Raw genomic sequence first — 14,903 nt, 5'->3', positions numbered from 1 at the left:
AATTCTCCAGTTTTCCATCCGAAGAACTACGTTCTTCTTGTCGACTAACTTCAGTATTTTTTCCAGTCCCATAGATAGAGCAGCAACCCATACTAAAGTGAGCTTCCCACACGTAATCGTGGCCTTAAGGAAATCAACAGTCTCCTAATTTTCACAACAAATAACCTTGAGGATCGACTTCGATCCACCTCGTCTAAGATGAGGACGTCTCTAAGATAACCCTCGATTTGCAACGTGACTCGGGCCACTCTTAGGCCATCCGGAACTTTCCGTCGCACTACTGTTTCTCTCAACTCATATTCTTCCTAGCTGGTTCGCAAGGTTTTTGTGAAGGGAAAGCAAATGGGGAGTACATGTGAAAGAGAGTAAAACTTGTCTTTGTCTTTTTCTCTGTTTTTATACCCTCAGCATTTATGCTAATATACACTTTCATACGGACAAAATGTGCTTCATCGAAATAATGGTTTTAGACCCATAGTATGATTGGACGAAATCCGTTTCAGACAATTTGGAGTCGATTTAGCAATGCCAACCAGTCTGTCTCTCTGGCTGGCTTGAGCGCACGATAACTCTCAAACCGATAAGCCGATTTTGTCCAAAATTTGGCCTTCGTAATATTTGTCCAAACATAGTTTAAGTTCGAAGATACCCCGCAATAGTTCGAAAATGTTCGGAAAATTTGTGCGCACGATAACTCTTGAAAAGATTAACCAATTTTGTCCATACTTTGCGCATCGTGAAATTCCTAGCAGACATAGATGAGGTTCCAATATGGAATCTATCGGACCACTCCTTCAGGCACCTCCCATAACATTTTTCGGAAAATCGCAGTTTGTAACAACTTGAATTCACTGTCCTTTTACGACAGTACAATTTTTTTCAGGGGCAAATCAATAATTAAAAGTCCCTATGACAGCATATGTAGTGGCTGGAGAGCACAATAACTCTCGAACTCATTAATCGATTTGGCCCAAAATTTTGCTTTCGTAATATTTTTTCCAAACTTAGTTTAAGTTCGAAGATGGGCCATATCGGTCCACTCCCTCGGGTACATCCTTCACAAAAGTTCAACAATTTTCGCAAAAATTATGCGCACAATTTCTCCCAAAAGGACCTATCAATTCCATCCATACTTTGCACATCGTAATATTTCTAACAGACATAGATAAAGTTCGAATATGGCTATATCGCTCCACTCCCACACAAAATTTGGAAAAAATGTGCAGTTTGAGGCCTCCTCTCAAATCGTTTTAATTTTTTCTTGCAGCAACTTGTATTCGTCGACGGTACAAGTTCTTTCAAGGGAAGTCCATTCTTCCTGAGAATATGTCCCGAATGCTGTAAAAACCGGCTAAGGTGTCATGTGTAATGGAGACAGCGCACGATAACTCTCTAACGGATAAACAAATTCGATCCAAATGTGGCAAATTGTGGAAAAATTAAAACAAGTTCTAAGATGGGCCATATCGGTCCACTCCTTCGGATACCTGCCCCACAAAAGTTCAAAACTTTTCGCTAAAATTGCGCATGAAAACTCTCGAAGGAAGTAACCGATTTGATCCGAGACATATATCCAGTTGGAATATGGACTATATACATACAACTCCTTCAAAAATTTCGGAAAAGGACCTCCTACCGAATCGTTTTGATTTTTCTTGTAACAGGTTGCACTCAAGGCTCCTACTACGATGGCACAATTTTTTGAGCGGCAAGTCCATACTCGAACCAAGGCACCACCTTCGAATTTTACCGCAAGCCACGCGCACTTCAACTCCCGAATTGTGTACTGCGTTGGTCCACACCAGGGCTTTGGAGTCGAGGTAAAATTTGGCCGACTTCGACTCAGACTCCGGAGTCGACTCCGAAAAAGACAAAAACTGCAGTAAAAGGATTTCTGAATATGGGATCCCTCTCGATCTGTTAAAGGATTATTTATAGGTAAATAAATGTTTTTACTCTGTGGTTCGTAAACCCAGAATGTGTGTTTTGTATTTGTTTAGATTTTTTACTTGTCTCCTTCAGTACATGTAAACTGTTTACAGAGAGGTATGTATGTATGCTAATATAAGGCAGGGCCTCCCTTATGCTCACAACCTATACATTGATGTATGCACTTAACTAGAAGAGTTACCACTGATCTATCAAATAAAAAGGTAAATGTTGCCCAACATTTTGTTCTGCATCAATATATCAAAAAAAAAAAAAAAAAAAGATTAGAGATAATTATCTCAAAAATTGGGAATGCATTCGGAGTCGGAGTCGAGCTTTTTTACGACTCCAGTAAAATGATCCATACTTTGCATATCGTAATATTTCTTCCAATAAGGTGGCTTATAGGTCCACACCTTCTGGTATCTCCCCCACACATTTCGAAACTATTCGCTAAAATGGTACGCGCGATATCTCATAAACGGAGCAACCGATTTAGTCCGAACTTTAAATTTCGAAATACATTGTCCAAACTTAGTTTATGTTCAAAAGTGGCCCTATCGGTCCACTCCATGGGGTACTGCCTACACAAATGTCCCACATTTTTGTGCGGTTAAGAGTCTGTTCGAGGATACTTTGGAAATTTTTACCGAAGGTACTCCATGTAGCACTGTTTACAGCGAAATTATGTTTTTCGTGGGTAAGTCCATCTTTCCTGATATAATGGTCCAAAAGCTCTAAATTATTTGGGAAAATAGTGTTTCACTTCACTAAGGCTAAGGGAATATCTCTGTCGGCAAAGCCGACCGACAAACAAGTCGCCAAGTTCATACTTCCAAAAAGGGCCAGAAAATCTGCGTAACCGGTATTAGATTCGATATTGTTAATACATGAAAGTTTCAATTCACACAGGTCGAGGGTAAATTTCTGTCGACACAGCCGACTGATACTATTTTACTAGTTTTATAGTAAGGAAATCATTGGCGCCAGACTTTTAGTTCAATGTCTTTACCGGATGTTAAATGCAACTCCCGGAAGACATCACTTTGGTGTCGGTGGCCTCCGGAGTTGATAGAAGGGCAAATATAGATACAGGATTACCTTCCGAAGTCTCTCAATTATTTTCATAATAAGAATTATATTCTATATCAATATTATATAATTTCCACCATTATTCCAAGAGTATTGTCTGTGAATATATATTGGGGATCATGTTTCCTCTATACAACAAATTTCTTCCCAAAAGTTTCTTTTATATGAAATTCTATAATACTCATTATTTTAATAAATCTTCTTTAACCTCCATCTTCTTCAACTAATATCACCATTGAAGAAAAAATTATAAATTATTAGCTCATTGATATAAATTGCATGTAATGTTGAATGAATAATGTGAGTGTATCGCAATACACATGTATTCGTGTAAATAGCCCAAAGCTATAGTAAATTATTCCCCCCTAACAAAAAGAAACAGATCAGTTAAAACAAATACTAAAGCGAATGCATGCGTTAAGATTTTGTATACACACAGGTTAGCCGATACAAATATGCATGTAAGTAAACTACATTCAAAATAAAAGAAAAACAACAACAGTTCTCAATTCAAGCTGGACCAGCCGTATCTTTGCCTGTTCACAAAATTTTTGTCTTGCTCTGGATAAATAAACGACCGGACAGACAAGGAAATGGCCTATGGAGGGACAGACGTACCAAGCAACCAACCTACAGAGATATAGTCGTAAATTACACTTAAGTAAAAATATTGATACTCAAAAAACCATTTAGATAAGACATAGCAAGACATAAGAATTCTTCACACCTACAGTTTAGTGGACAATGCAATCCATAACATACACTCAGTCTTACGCACACTCACACGCATACAAGAAACATACCCACCCGAACGAAGGAAAGAATAAAAAACAGCTGTCCATACTCTATATTACGACGAGTGTGACGTTCTTTTCAAGCAATGATGAAAGAATGAAAACAAAACCTGTAATGAATGCCTCAGACTATGAAGTAAGTACAGCTTAAATGCTGCCTGACAACTGGTTCAATACCAGGACATGGAATACAATTCAACTAATTCCTTCAAGCAAATATTTCATTACAAACTATGGTCAACCAGTCTAGAGTAATGTGTGTAATTTTATTGAAAACAAATTTAGCAAAATGCAAGAAATTGATCATTAAAATGTTATATTTGTGGGTTTCTCAAAGGGAGCATAACAAATGTTATGACCCCCGGCACATGCAATAAATAGATACAGGGTACAATTCAAAATACATTTGTTTATATGGAAGTAAAAATATCATTATAATTTTGTGGTTGTTAAAAACAATGAGGGTCACCAATAATTACAAAACATTACATTGCAGCTGTTCTGTTAAGCTAAATTTTTACGCCTCTTTTAGATTGGTCATTGTTTTATGTCTGTCAACAAGTCATTAGGAAATTTATTTTTCATTTAATTTTAATCAACTTTTTCTTTTTAACGATTGATAGGTAATCATTTAAAGAAGCGGCTGTTGTGTTGACTTCTCTTCACTTTCTAATGGCCTAAAATGATGCTAATGATTCATTCTAAAAACATTATTATTTTTTAAGTCATAACAAGTACGAAAGTACACTACACCACGAACTGAAGTAAAAAAGAAGCAATTAGTTTCCTTTCGTTTATGAAAGTATGTATCAAACTCTTTCTCCAATTCCTTGCAGGTGCAGAATATATTATCTGATAAAACTCCCTTTAAAGGAGCTCATATGGGGCGTTTACAATTTCCGAATTTAGCTTTTGTATCCTCTGGCAACACAAAATATTAAGTTACACTGTGGAACAAAAATCTTAGTTGGTTTTGTATTGTAGGGTTTGGATTTTTTGGCCTCATCTAAACTGGGCTAAAACGAGCGTTTTTCCACTGATCGGTCCTTTATCTTAGAAACAAATAAGAATTTAGCTTTGCATTCTTCAGCAATATTGTTCACTTCTCTTTAAAGCAAAAAGGCGCTGAATGACAACATTTTACGCGACAAATTTGAGCGTGTAAAAAATAGTAGTGGCTGCTAGGCCGACTTTGACATTTACCCAGCGTTTACACATGCCAGTGACAGTTCGAAAAATTCAATACATATACAATATTTTACTATCACACTTGAATCGTCGACACCACTGGCACTAGATTTTTCATGCCAGTAAAATTTTGAACTGGCTGCTAGTGATACATATGTCGAAAATGAAAAAAGAGTTGCCGAGACTATTTTTTAATCCATGTACATTTTTGTTTCTTTTAAGAATGCAAAGATTTAATGCATATTTTTAAAAAGGTTATGAAATACAAATAATACATCTCGGTAACTGCAATGTATTAGTCGTAAATAAAGACATAATTTTGATGTTTTTCATGAAAATATAGATTGACATATAATTTCCCCTCTGGGATTATACAATATTGAAAAGACGAGAATACCAGATTCATTATGTTTATAATTGAAAACAACCTTTTTAATATATCTGAAATATAATAATGCAATTTTGTGTGTTATATGCGGCTTAAAATAATTTTGAAATTGAACTTGCACTGGCATATGTAAACACACAAGAAAACTGCATGCCAGTTGAACACTTTTTTCGAGTATATTACATGTATGCAACTGGAACCAATTTACTGGCATATGTAACTGCAGGATTATCCCAGTTTTTTGAGGTTTTTTCATTTTTCTGTTCCCGTATTTATTTAATAACGTTGTATGTGTATCTCATTTTCACATTTCGCTCTTTTACTACTTTTACCATTCAAAAAGTACGGGAACACGCATTATATTTTGTTTCATGTGTTTGGAGTAAACTTAGTCATTTATTCGTATTCAAATCCAATTTACATAAGAATTATGCAACATAATCAAAATAAAGTCAAAAATGTATGTAAAAAATTTGGCTCATTTGAATAGAACCCCCCTAAAAAATTGGAGATACAGAAAGCCTGTGTTAGAATATCGATGCATAGTCACTCTGTATTGAAAACGAAGTACTTTCAGTAACATTCAGTTAAAGTATATCCCTCCTTAAGGATACACCCGTATATCCTGCTTTGGCAAGGATTCTTGTTATAATCAAGTTTAATGCCTCACAAAGCTTAATTTTTTCTTTCAACAAGTTTGGTTTAGAAGCGTACTGTCAAGACTTTCCCATACATTTTAGATAATATTTACCACTGTATAATATGGCTGCACCTAAACGATATACGAGTATGCATTTCTCCTGAAAATTGTAAGTTTTGACGACTCGAAGTGTACAAAACTTTATAAAATCATGATGAATTTTTGACATGAACGTCAATTTACTTCATCCTAAATGTGACAAATCACGACAAATTACAAAGGAGTTCCAAAACAGAAATTTTCAGTAGTGACAAACCTTTTCGGAAGTCCCGAGTGGAAAATTGATCATGATTTTATAAACTTTTGTACACTTCGAGTCGTTAAAACTTAAAATTTTCAGAAGAAATACGGATATCCTTTAGGGGCAGCCATATTTTACAGTGGTAAATATTAATTAAAATGTATGGGAATGTCTTCGCTTCTAAAACTAAACTTGTTGAAAGAAAAAATCAAGCCTTGTAAAGCATTAAATTTGATTATAACAAGAATCCTTGCCAAAGCAGGATATACGGGTGTATCCTTAAGCAGTAGGTATATACTTTAACTGAATATTACTGAAAGTACTTTGTTTTCAATATAGAGTGACTATGCATCGATATTCTAATACAGTCTTTCTGTATACCCAAGTTTTAAAGGGAGGTTCTATTCAAATGAGCCAAATTTTTTACTTACATTTTTGACTTTATTTTGCTTTTATTGCATAATTCTTATATAAATTGGATTTGAATACGAATGAATGACTAAGTTTACTCCAAACACATGAAACAAAATATAATAAAACTTCAACACTTAATATCTTGCATAAATCGAGAAAAAATTTAAGTTCAAAAAAATTTTGTATGGAGGTTCTATTCAAGTTAGCGGCAGTGTATCTAACCATATGAGAGGAATTGTTAATTATATTTTTGTGGTCATGTAGAGTATATAAAAGCTGAAATTTTCAATAGCTAACATGCGTTACAACGTCACTTTTTATTATATGCTAAAAAATGCATATATATGTGTGAAACATGTTAGTTATTGAAAATTTCAGCTACTATATACTCTAAATGTCCACAAAAATATAACTAACAGTTCCTCTCTTACCGTTAGATATAACGGTATTTCTAAATCCAATCAGGTTGGGAGTCTACAGGGAGTCTACCCATGTAAACTTTTCCAAGATATGTGCTCAGCAGTTCTTCAGAATATTCTTAAACTCTAAACTCTAAAATACTTATTACATATTTTTTAGGCGGTATTTCATATAATACTTTATACTAAATATATTTCAAACAATGTTCACAGGTGGTTTAATTCAAATTTTGGATTTCAATGCATTCTTGACATATTTATCAAATTGTCGTCAAAAAAATACTATAAACAACGGGATAGAGACATTTAGCAACAATGAAATGTTCTGAAGAGTTGTGTATTGCATTCCAGCAAATATTTTTCTCAAAGATAACATTAAGAAAAATTTAAACAATTTTTCCAAGATATGTGCTCAGCAGTTCTTCAGAATATTCTTAAACTCTAAACTCTAAAATACTTATTACATATTTTTTAGGCGGTATTTCATATAATACTTTATACTAAATATATTTCAAACAATGTTCACAGGTGGTTTAATTCAAATTTTGGATTTCAATGCATTCTTGACATATTTATCAAATTGTCGTCAAAAATATACTATAAACAACGGGATAGAGACATTTAGCAACAATGAAATGTTCTGAAGAGTTGTGTATTGCATTCCAGCAAATATTTTTCTCAAAGATAACATTAAGAAAAATTTAAACAATTTTTGAGATACGCTGCGAAATATATACAAATTATGGCATTTTTAAAAATATTATAAAACTAGCACACCCGGGTCCGTGTTGCTGGCCCGTCGTTTTGTTTTTTATACCCTTAACATTTATGCTAACGAGGGTATATCAGGAATATTGTCAATTATTTCATATTCCATTTCAGAAAAAAAGGATATTTTTTTTCGCTCTACATCAACGATTTTTGATATGTAGGTTAAGAAAAAGATTTCTAGTACGAATCTGGTCGCGAGCCAATTTTTAGTTGTTGCGGACAAAAGTTATGGCGCTTTTATTTCGCTTTTTAAGAAAAAAATATTATAAAAACGCTAATTATTTTAATGAGCACAATTGTTACAAAAAAGTTCTCTCGAAGTGACTTCAGCGAGTAGATTGCATAATACCTGCGGAATGTTACACAGAATTCGCGGAATGTACATAAAATTGATAAATTATTGAATATAAGTCAACTTTTTTCAAAATTAAGGCCCATTTAGTGGTCATATAATTACATAAAAAAATTTTGGGGATCCAAACTTCACGGCGAATCAAATGAGACTGCAATCATACAGATTGGTGTTATAGTTTGGATGTTACAGCCAAAATAAGCACATATTTTGGCCAAAAAATTATTTTTTGTTTGAAAAAATATTTTTTTCACATGCATTATGTAGTAGAAAATATTGAAAAAATTTATAGGAATACTTCCTTCATTTTGCTTAAATCTCCCAACAAAATAGACGGATTTTGTTTTATTGACATTCATATTAAAGTTTTCCCATTAGGGAAGCTAATTGGGTTGATGAGGATATATGTCAAAGCTTCTGAAATGGAAATAGAGGTCAAATAACCCATTTTTATTTATATGCATTTTAAAATTCGTGTAAATCGCGTAATTATCAAAATCATTTTGTCCGCATGTGATTTTCATGTACCGGAAGACCATATCTGTTAATTTGTATATATTTTTCGAAATTTAATTTGGAGGCTAAGATGTAGCATCAGCTGCATCTTAGCATTAAAATACCTATAAAATATCGCTAATTTGCGCAAAGTGCATACAATTTTTGTCCGCATCCGATTTCAATGTCCACCATGAAAATCTACATCGATATATATCTATTTCAAGGCGATCAATTAAGAACCGTGGATGTAGCATCACACACAATTTTTTGGGATAAAGTGAATACAGCTCCCTTATCAGTGAAGTTTTCAAATCTCTGTTTCCGCAAAAGCGAAAAGGCTGTATCAACTGTTTCATTGCCGTGGGAATGACACACAGAAAACGCGATGAAATACGCGATATTATCAAAAACAATTTTAGGTGATTTTGCTATGTTGGATTTTCTCGTAACTCGCGATTTAGTAGATGGATTTTCACGGGGAATGATTTATTACATCCGGAACGTAAAAACCTAAAATGTGCACTAGAGTACGAGGTGATCGAATGACAATTGTAAATATTAGACCCGAATAATATGATTTTTAGACAAATATTCACACAAAATTTCGTCATTTCGATACATATTTCTGTGAAGCTGTGGAGGCTACATTCACGATATACGTATCAAAAAACTCAGAATCGCAAGTACTATAATCCTATTAAAGCTTTTTTGGAAAATCTGTTTGCGGAACGCGACTAGAAGAAAATGTCAAAAAACACTGTAAATTTGGCTTCAAAATGTCAGCATCATTTAATGGTAGAAGTAGTTCAAATTTTGAAAAGTAATACGTAAGTGAGATGATCCTTATTTAGTTGGCTTCTACTTTTACGTTGACAGGAAAATCGTGAGAAGTGTGGTTTACTCACAAATCGAGAGAAAACAAAAAAAGACACGTTGGCTTCAACCCATTTTTACCCATTTTCTAACATAAATATAGCCACAGCTTCCACGCAAATTAACTTTTGAGGCCAATATTTTTTGCCACGTCCAAAAACATATCATTTTATCCATAAACATTTAATTTGTTTAATATACAATCACAAGTCGCGTGTTCTAAAAGGGTAAACCTTGGCTTCAGCTATGTTAAATTTTCAAAAATATTGGTGATATACACTTTCATACGGGCATAATGTGCCTCATCGAAATAATGGTTTTAGGCCCCAGGTATATTTTGACGAAATCCGTTTCAAACAATTTGGAGTTGATTTAGTCATGTCTGTCTGTCTGGAGCGCACGACAACTCTCGAACGGATCAACCGATTCGGTCCAAAATTTTGATTTCTTAAAATTTTGTCCAAACTTAGTTTAAGATGGGTTATATCGCTCCACTCCTTCCGGTACCTCCCGCGTACGATAACTCTTGAAGGAAGTAATCGATTTGGTCTATACTTTGCACATCGTGAAATGTCTACCAGGCTTAGATGACGTTCCAATATGGATTCAATCGGTCCACTCCTTAGGGTACCTCCCACACAAAATTTCGGATAAGTTCAGTTTAGGAACTGCTCTCAAATCGCTTTGATGTTTGTTGTAACAAGTTGTATTCACTGCATATTTTAAAAAGTGGGCGTGGTCGGATCTTTGGGTCCCACATAAAGACCTAGGGTCGGAGAAACAACCACCATTGCCTCGCAAATTAATTTTCAACCCGATAAGTTGGTAAGTTTTTAAAAAATAAATATCCTATTTTCATCACAAGTTATTTCTGTGAATTTTCCGAAATTTTCAGGAGTTTAAAATGCGGGTAGACAACTTAAAATTTAATATTTCCAATTTATTATTGGTTTGGAAATCTACAAACTGCGTTATCATCACATAATGGTGCAAAATGTCCTAACAGGGTAGGGTAAGCGGATAGTCATATGTGAGGGTCGTCTAATAGATTCATACAATAAATATATTGTATATCAATAAGTCTTACTATCTGTATTAGAAATTTGAACCTAATATCAATGTATAGAGTACCCAAAAAGGTGGTCAGATTCAGGAGAAGCGATAACCCTCAAAAAGTACTGCAAGGACACACAAATTCTATTTGTTAATAAGTAGAATTTAATTTCAATGGAATCATTTAAAGTTATATGAGTTTGCACTTTTAGCAATTGTTAGGAATATATAAACCGGAAGGACATTAAAGAGAAATATCCCCAGTATTGCATTTTTGATTCATTGGAGTGTTATAAGTTATAGTAGAAAAATAATAAACCGAGGCTACACATATGTGTCTTACATACTTAAGGATAGACAGGGAGAAGTGCCGCTCATTCAACATACATAAACGACTTCACTTTCACAATAACTGGTAATATTAAGAATTTATGTAAATTAATATCACTCTTACTTAATATCACATGCCCAAAAAAATCAAGCAGACAATAAACATCTAACAAGAACCTTTTGAAATAACTACTAAAAAAATTCCATATTGCATTGAATGACACCAGGTAATACTACCTTCTAAAATAATGCAAATTGAAATTTTTGAATTTATTTCAAAAGGTTTCAGTAAAATCTTTATAGTCTGTTTGGTTTTTTTTTGCCATGTGGGTTATGCCGTTTTGGCGCTGCGCACCTCATATATACTTCATCTTAGTCGGGGTTGCGAAGCGCACCGGGTTCAGCTAGTTAAATTATAAAACTCTATCTTTAGAATTGCGACCTGTATCTTGATTTCAACAGACGGACGGACAAACGGATATGGTTATATCGACGTAGAATTTTGTGATGATCAAGATAAATATACTTTATAGGGCATCCGACAAATATTTTGATGTGTTACAAACGGAATGACAAGTTTAATTATACCCTCCATATTATTTTGTCAACCACGGAAAACGGGATACGAAGTTATCAACACAAGCGATGATGTATGTATGTCTCTTAAGAAAATCACAGTAAGGTTTGTAATGCCATTGGCTCAGCGAAAAATAAAAACCCCAAAGCCAAAGTGCAAAATGACCCCAAAATGTGTACATTACAACAACACGCAATTTGGGGAAATTTTTAAAATTTTTTTGGTGTATTTTTGCACCAAAAAAAATTGTGGCGTAATTGCATTTCAATAAAAATTTAAAATTTAAGCCCCAAAATTATTTATTTAATTTGAGTTTGTTTAAAAAATGAAAAATCAAGTTTTACTGATTTGTGTCCACTGGGAATCTCAAATGTCAGTTTACGCGTAGTTCCGTCTACACCAAAACATGGACCTAGATGGAGAAGTTTTGTAACGACTAGGAACCTCGAATGTCAAATTACAGCTAGTGTGGTTAAAAAATATATACAAACATCTCAAAATAACGAAAATTGTGAGGTACCGTTGTATGGTGAAAAAGTTTTGTGACAACTGGAAATCTCAAATGTAAAATTACAGGTAGTTTTATCATGATCAAGATCACCTAAACACATAAAGTTCCTTAGAGACCTCCCAGGATACACGGTGCGCCTGAAGTTTAGTCGAAATGGAACTAAAGATAAAAATTCTCTACAACACTTTCTTTAGTCCCATTTCCATAGGGCTTGCAGTTTCTAAGCAAGATCCTGAAAAACTTAAAAAACCCTAAAAAATATGAGCTTTGATCGTGATTTATTTAAAACACTTTTCTGGTGTTAGCACTTTTCATTTAAAGATAGTTACGGCGGACTGTGTTATTAAAAAAGACTATTTTCTATTATTCTTTTAAAAAAGCCTTGACATATTTACCGAAAAAATTGGAACCACTTTTTTAGGCTTAAGTCAGGCTAGTAGTGTTGTGACCGGATTACAGAGTCTACAGTGTATATAGTTTAAGTGTCCAGATTATCGAAACTATACTTTATTTTGGAAGAGGAATTGATTCGAATAGTGATTCAATGGAATGTTGGTGTTTGAGATAAAATATTGGCCATATTTCTGGTGTTAGCCATGTTAAGGCCAAAAAGATCGCCACGTGAAATTTGTAATCCCTTATATCACTCTGGGGTTCATGTCATCAACTAGAAACTTTACTAGGATACTGTTAGCACCTACACCACATACATATGAACAATATTTCTTTCCACATACCATAATTATATTCTGTGTGTTCAACATATTCATGCATCTGTGATTCAAGTCCAATAAAATGTTTTCATCTAAAATTATGCTGCTGAATTTTAAAACAGTTTTCACAAAACCAAACAGATTTTTCACAATTAATTACCTCCATCCCTCTAAAACGACATAGGCGACATAAATAAGGATTTTTGTATGTTAACAAGGGAGTTTATTAAAAAATAATGTAAAAGTATACGAAAAATTTTTTCAGAAGTGAACACTTTTAACACTTAATGGTGTCAGAATATTTAATTTTCTTCACACAGCCAAGGATACAAACGAAACAAAAACAGAAAATAAGCAAACCAACAAATAAAAAACAACTTAAATTATCACAACTCGCACCACTGAACGGTAGCATACAACGAAATTCAAACGTGCCACCCACCCATTAACGGCTCAAAAATTACCTCCCATCAACAGACTCAACCAACCATCATCACTCACCTGAAGACCAACAAGTGTAAAGTTTGTCTTTTAAATTGGCAATGGTACGAGAATTTCTCCATTCCATTTTTATTTATTTTTTTTTCTTTTTTTTTTTTTGCTTTTGGTAAATTAAACATGAGTATGAGTGAAAGAGTCTTGTCACACAGGACTACTGCAAAAGGAAAAAAATGAAGTACATGGAAATAAACATGAACATTTTTAAGCTTTGACAAAAACCATTAAGGGTACTTACTCTTGTGGGGGAGGTGGAGAGGGTGGAGATTATTGGGTTGTTGTTGTTGAATGATGATGCCATTTCATAAACATTTCAATGAAAACCCCCAAAAAAACGAACATGGAACCATGAAACGTAAAATAAGGACATCATACACCCACCCATCCAAACCACCAGTTTGACCACCATTCGCTGTATTCTTCATTCCTCCACTCACAGCCATAAAGAGCCCATTAAGTAAATGCTCGAAAGTCATGTCGTTGGTGTATACGCATGAGTCATATTGTGTGTGTGACAGTGTTTGGTGTGAATTTGTTAATTTATTTCATGACTGAAGTGGTCCCCCTCGAGGGGGTACTACATGTGTTTTGTCGAGGCTTAATTGCGGGCAATTGTTAAGAAAAGCAAGAATGAGGATTCAGCATAGAAAGAACAGAATTTTAAAAAAGTTACTTCACTTAGAACCCAGGATAATTGAGATAGGACGCTAAAACTGGGCACAAATGAATCATTTGCGTTTGCAAGCAGTCAAGTTATATCGGACCACGTTTAGCATAGATCCCTACAACGGTACCTCCTGATTTCAGATATTTTGAAGTTTAATCGTAGTTTTTGGCCCAAATTGGATGTATGTAGTTTGTAATTCGAAGTGGTCAAAAAATTTCTGCACCAAATATTGTGGATATAAGTCCACGGTTGAAATATATTCTCATATAAGGAATCCCTCAAATTTTAGGTATTTTGAAGTTTTTATCAAAATTTTCAGCCAAAAATAAATGTCGATGGGCATTTAGGGTACTACGAAAAAAACTTCTTACGGACAAACTTACGGACATACATATGTCCACATTTTGGAATAGCTCACATATACGGTTGCTTATAAGTTTTATTAACGTTTTTGAATTTAATTCGGCATTTAGGGTTTGAAGTGGTCAGAAAACTTTTAGACCAAAAATGCTGGATATAAGTCCAAGTTTTGGAATAGCCCCAATATAGGGTTGCCGCCTGATTTCAGGTATTTCCAAGTTTTTATCGAAGTTAGAAATTATTATCGTTGTTTTTGGATGTAATTTGACATTTGGCGATCGAAGTGATCAAAAGACTTGTGGACGGTCCACGTTTTGGAATAGTTCCCAAAATAATGGTTCCACTCTATTTCAGGTTTCTATCTACACTTTCGGCCCAGTTTGGATGTTATTTGTCACTTAGGGTTCGATGTGGACAGAAAACTTTTCCATCAAAAATTATTCACAAATGCCCACGTTTTGGAATAGCCCTCATAAAGCGGTACCGCCCGATTTCAGGTTGTTTGATGTTTTTATCGGCGTTTTCGGCCCAAATT

This window comes from Musca autumnalis, unplaced genomic scaffold (genome assembly GCF_047663935.1).
Source record: "Musca autumnalis isolate F117 unplaced genomic scaffold, ASM4766393v1 scaffold_3, whole genome shotgun sequence".
Classification (NCBI taxonomy): Eukaryota; Metazoa; Arthropoda; class Insecta; order Diptera; family Muscidae; genus Musca; species Musca autumnalis.
This window is presented reverse-complemented; position numbering follows the sequence as displayed.